Source organism: Rhinopithecus roxellana, chromosome 17, assembly GCF_007565055.1.
Source record: "Rhinopithecus roxellana isolate Shanxi Qingling chromosome 17, ASM756505v1, whole genome shotgun sequence".
NCBI lineage: Eukaryota > Metazoa > Chordata > Mammalia > Primates > Cercopithecidae > Rhinopithecus > Rhinopithecus roxellana.
Window position 1 is genome coordinate 61,924,384 of NC_044565.1, and position 6,000 is coordinate 61,930,383.

General features: G+C 49.6%; 1 non-coding gene across 1 annotated transcript; it reads left to right on the top strand.

Annotated features, from left to right (window-relative positions):
• The first annotated feature begins 5,557 nt into the window (after positions 1-5,557).
• Positions 5,558-5,661, top strand: LOC115894410. The gene has a single exon (XR_004054533.1). It is a non-coding gene; the product is annotated as a U6 spliceosomal RNA (small nuclear RNA).
• The last annotated feature ends 339 nt before the right edge of the window (positions 5,662-6,000 follow it).

Here is a 6,000-nt window from a genome sequence, read left to right on the forward strand (position 1 = left end):
TAGTCACCATTTTGTGCAATGATAAAGGGATCAGAGTCCCTCGGAGCATCTGATGAAATCCATAGACAATTTTCCCGGAAAAAAATTCACATGCATTAAATCTTGGGTCTATATGTGTGTGGGGGAGCAGAACAGTATAACCAAAAATATAAGGCTGCACTAACCAATTGTGAGCTCAGTCTGCCCCTGGCTCAGCCACCGCACTTAGGGCAGCCAGTGCGTGGTGCAGCTCAGCCTCGGGTTGGGAGAAGGACTTGCTGTGGGCAGTACCCTGGGGCTTGCTGTGGAAGTCCCATGCTGTGCTGTGTCAGCCAGCACCTCCCCCCAAGCACACCACGTGCAGGAAAACAAGTGTTTCCTTCCTGCTCCTGACATGGGTGGACTCCAGGGTCCTGGATGGAGAGACCCAGAATCCAGACTTCCCTACAGCAGCCCCCAGCCTTCTCACAGCCCCAGGGCCAGCTGGGCAGGGTCCCAGGGCAGCCACACAACAGAACAAGAGGCCCTGTGGGGCCTGTTAGTCTCTCTGCATTTGACACAGTGAGGGATGGCGGGGTGGTCCCCACCCTGTTTTTCTTCTGCTCACACCTGAAGGAGGAACAGGTACATTGGAACTGCAGGAGGAAGAGGGTTTGGAAAAGTCCCTGGAGTGACTGTCATAAATAACTCCCACCTTATCCTTGCCCTCGAGAACCACACATATAGTAGATGACATAGAGGTGTTTAACAATTACATATAATTTAATTGTTATATTAAACAATTGTGTTTATCAGTTGGCTCAGAAAATCCCTTGAAAATAGGACAAGCTATTCTCATGGGTGTGTACAAGTTGTCTCTAGCACACCGCTGATTTAAACCCAGGACCTCTGACACCAAATGCAACCCCCATTGAACACAGCCAAAGGTACTGGAGCTCCACAGGCAGTCAGTAGTGGGGCTGAGATCTAAAGCTAGTCTGACCCCAAAGCCAAGTTCTTTTTTTTTTTTTTTTGAGACGGAATCTCGCTCTGTCACCCGGGCTGGAGTGCAGTGGCCGGATCTCAGCTCACTGCAAGCTCTGGCTCCTGGGTTCACGCCATTCTCCTACCTCAGCCTCCCGAGTAGCTGGGACTACAGGTGCCCGCCACCTCGCCCGGCTAGTTTTTTGTGTTTTTTAGTAGAGACGGGGTTTCACCGTGTTAGTCAGAATGGTCTCGATCTCCTGACCTCTTGATCCACCCGTCTTGGCCTCCCAGAGTGCTGGGATTACAGGCTTGAGCCACCACGCCCGGCCCAAAGCCAAGTTCTTAACCATTATCATTTGGATAATGATCTCCATTGGAGGGCCTGATGGGAGAAGAGGAGAAGCAAGGAAGTTGACCCAGAACGCCTGTGGGCTTTACTTCCCTGATCCTAGGCTACCGGAGCATATTGAGGGGGGATGGTACAGGGGGTGTCATTAAACCTCAGGCATAGTCAAGCATTGCTCCCTCGCTGCAGAGGGGCAGACCTGACCAGGGTCACACACAAAGCATGGGGCTATGCTCACACTAGAACCTGGGTCTCCTCAGTCATCCCCAGGCCAAGGCATACCCTCAGCCCTGGTGACCTGTGCCCAGTGGAGACCAACAAACCAAAACCATTACTGCAGACAGGTGTGAGCTGGGAGGAAGTCCCACAAGACAGAAAGGCTGACGCCTGCTATAGCCCAGCCTAGGCCAGACCCTCTTGGGGGTGCTGTAGTTTTAGAGAGGAGGGCACCAATGAATCAAACAAGAGCCCTGCTCACAAGCCACACTGTCTGACACAGTTGCTGCTAGCCGCATTTGACAATTTATATTTAAATTCATTAAAATTAAGTGCAATGTAAAATTCAGTTCCTTAGTCACAATAGCCACATTTCAAGCGCTCAACAGCCGCCTTTGGTTAAAGGCTATTGTGTCAGATAGTGCAGATAAAGAACATTTTCATCAATGCAGAAAAATCTGCCGGACAGTACTGGCCCTAGAGGAAAGTCAGATAAAATGAAAAACAACAATTTTGCCCGCCGGAATGGAGCCAGTTGCCGAGGAGTGGTTCTTGGAGGAGGAAGGTCTTGAGGTTCCAACTCACAGGAGCCCTGCCCACCCCCAGGTCTGGGCCCTCCCTCTTCTCCCCTCCAAGCCCAGCCCCAGGCCTGAGCACGCTCTGGTTTCTTTCCGGCTGCTTGTGTGTGGCTGTCCTCCACCACCCTGGGTGGAGAATGGGGCGTGTGGGGACCTGCAGAGAGTTGCCCAGGAGCCAGCAGACGTGGGAGCAGCTGAACCTCCTCAGGCTGCCAGGGCCGCAGCCCACTTGCCCGCATCCCTAAGGCTCAGAAAAGGAAGGCTCTGGGGAGCTGCTGGGGGTTGGAAAGTCACAGTGATGGTGCAGGCAGGGGCGGGCGCTGTGTGTTTGTCTCTCGGCATCTTTGATGCGCCTCAGAACCTTTCATGTTGGAGGCTGTCCTCTGCCAAGGGCCCCATGTGCTGTTTGCTTTTTTCCTTTTATTCCTTTTATAATTCATTTCATTAAATTGGTTCTGTACAGGGCAAAAGAAGAGCCCAGCAGACAAGAAATGCTACTCAGGTTATAGGGGAAGAGAAGTGGGGGTGGGAGCTCCCTTCTTGCTGGGCGGGTGCAACTGAAAGCAAAGCACTGGCTCATACACCCACACTTCAAGGCTTCAGCTGCTCACACACTAACACCTCTTAGAATCTTTATAGAACCCATGCCTACTTCTTGTGGATGAACGTGAAATCCTTATGCAATCTTAATGGAATCCATACAGAAGCTTCATAGAATCCTCTTAGATGCCATATAAAAATCCTCATAGAATTCACCAGATTGCTCATAGAAGTCTAAATCCCCACTGCCGTACACACAACACACACACATAACATACACTGCACTCCAGTGGAAATAGCAAATCACCTTGAACCCCATCTCCTTTCCTCAGAGAATGGCCACTTGACAGATCTATTTTGTAGATGGAGGGACTGGCGACATTGCCCAGGGTGAGATTGCAATGCAACCTTTTGTGGCCTGACCTGGCCAGGCCTCTGTTAAGGCCCCTTAGTCTGCAAACCAGGTCCCTCGGGAAGAGGCGAATGATTTGCAAAAGGATCCCAGGGCTTCTGGGAAGAGAGGAGAAGCCAACCCCTGTGTGAAAATTCATCATGGTGGCCCCGGGTGCTCAACCCGCTGGGACGGAAGCCCCGTGATGCAGCAGGAATTGGTGTTAATGTGTCCCAGCACCTACTCCTGAGCCCGGCACACGTGGCAGATCCTCGATGAGTAAATGAGGGAAGGTGCACTAGCAAGAAAGGACCCCCAGGGCCCTAACAAGCACGCACCAGAGGACAGGGCACACAGCAGGCCACCACAAGTCTGCGGCAGCTACTGGGCATTGCTGTGGGCTGGGTGGGGACCCAGACAAATGAGACCTCTCCGCGAGTGGATGGATGGCGGCCTGGCTAATGTGGGGAGAAAAGGGGTTCTGACAGCACGAGGGTGAGGTCCGTCTGGCAGGCATCCTGGTGGCTGATGACCAGGAACTGCACGGCCAGTCTGCAGTTGGCTCTGGGCATGCAGGCTGAGACAGCTCCAAGGATTATATCCTTGCAGGGCCTGGAAAAGTTTTCCAGTTATTTGTTAGCTTCATGTCAAGCAGAATGGCTTTCTTTCATTCTTCAGAGTTGTACTCGGCCAGAAGTCCTCAAATTCAACCTTCAGGAGCTTTGTAGGAACTTAGAGACAGGAGTCACCCAGCAAACCTGACTGTGGAGTTCGGATTGTAAAGAGGAAAGAAATTCTGCCTCTTCCAGGCACAGAAGGCAGTTGATCCTTAGCGGGAGCCCTGGGCTCTGAGAAGCCCCTGGGGAAGCAGTGGAGCTGACACTCATCTAACAGGCTGAGCTCTGTGTGTCTGCCATCTGTCTGTGCGGGGATGATGGCACCTGCACTCCCAGCAGTTCTGTCTGCACACCATGGTGGAGCCCCAGCTCTGTGCCCTGCCCTGGGCATGGCTGAGAATGGACAGGTGCCCTCTGCATTTGGGAGTTAGTAGTTTTAGCCAATTAGGAGCAAAGTATGCCCCAGATACATGTTTTAAAAAAGAAAGGTAAGAAGGAAGAGACCCCCTTCCCCTGCAAAAAAAAAAAAAAAATCAGGCCAGGTTGAGCCACTTCTAGCCCAGAACTCTTTTCACAGCAAACCCTAATATCCTACTTCTGCCAACATTCAAATTCAGGTAACTTAGAGGGACAGTTAAAATCCAAATGAACAAAAAATCCATGTCCAGGTTGCCCACCAGTGCCTCCAGCATGCACAGTGCCATGCCCCATGCAGCAATATCTGCGAGCAGCAGGGAGTGGTGGCAGTCACCAGATTCCTTGGGTGATGCAGTCACCAGCTGGAACCACACCAGCAGCAGGAGAATATCAGAGGAGACGGCAGGAGCAAGTGGGGGGCACACCACAGATGGCCTTGAGACTTGGGCTGAGTCAAGAATTTGTATTTAGCTGCTGGGAGCCTTTAGAGGCTTTGAGCAGGGGAATGACTTTTCAGACACGTGCATTAGAAAGGGTTATATTTAGGGAAAACAAATGCTCCATATGCCTGGCTCAGTCCTGGTTTGCCTGGACAGTTCCAACTTGTGCCTGATTTTCCCAGTAAACTGATTGCCCATTACACACTCTCAAGAGTATCCTGGTTTTACCTACTGGATATTTTATGATATTAAAGAATTATTTTTAATTTTTAAAGTATAATAATATTATAGTTACATTAAAAAAGAAAGAAAGAATTATGGGCCAGGCATGATGGTTTATGCCTGTAATCCCAGCACATTGGGAGGCCAAGGCGGGTGGATCACATGAGGCCAGGAGTATAAGACCAGCCTGGCCAACATGGCAAAACCCTGTCTCTACTAAAAAAATACAAAATTTAGCCAGGCAAGGTGGCACATGCCTGTAATCCCAGCTACTCGGGAGGCTGAGGCACAAGAATTGCTTGAATCCAGGAGGCAGAGGTTGCAGTGAGCCTAAATCATGCTACTGCACTGCAGCCTGGGGGACAGAGCAAGACTGTCTCAAAAAACAAACAAACAAAAAACAGTTCATGATAGTGCATGCCTGTAGTCCCAGCTACTCTGGAGGCTGAGGCAGGAGGATCACTTGAGCCCAGGAATTCTGGGCTGTAGTGCATTATGCCAATTGAGTGTACACACTAAGTTTGGCATCAATATGGTGACCTCTTGAGAGCAGGGGACCACCAGGTTGCCTAGGGAGGGGGAACCAGCCCAGGCTGGAAACGGAGCAAGTCAGAACTCCCGTGCTGATCAGTAGTGGGATTGCACCTGCTCTGGGTACCTTGCCCGGGCTGGATCGACTACTCTTACTGTGTTGCCCAGGCTGGAGTGCAGTGGGATTCAGGCTTCACTCTGTTGAGTGGAGCCACTGCACTCCAGCCCGGGCAACATAGTGAGACTTCATCTAAAACAAAAGGGTTATCTTTTAAAGATGGATAGATTGATAGATAGATAGTTCAATTGATCTAGTGCTCACCCTGGCAGCACATACACTAAAATTGGAATGATACAGAGATTAGCACGGCACGGCACAAAGGATCACATGCAAATTTGTGAAGCATTCCATATTCTATGATAAATGTTTGAGAGATGAATATGTCAATTACCCTGATTTGATCAGTACACATTATATGCCTCTAACATCACTATATACCCCATAAATATGTACAATTATTATGTGCCAACTAAAAAATCTAAAAAATAAAGATATACACTTAGATATTTAGAGATGAATATTGTCTAGAACTTGCTTCAAACCAGGATACATGGGGCGGTGGTATGTTGATGATACTAGTCTCTCTATTTTTGTATTTAGTTAACATTTTCTGATATGTAAGTTTAAGAAGAAAGTATGTAAGTTTAAGAAGAAAGTGTCCCAGAGTGGACAATAAATATGGTCACTTTAGTTCCA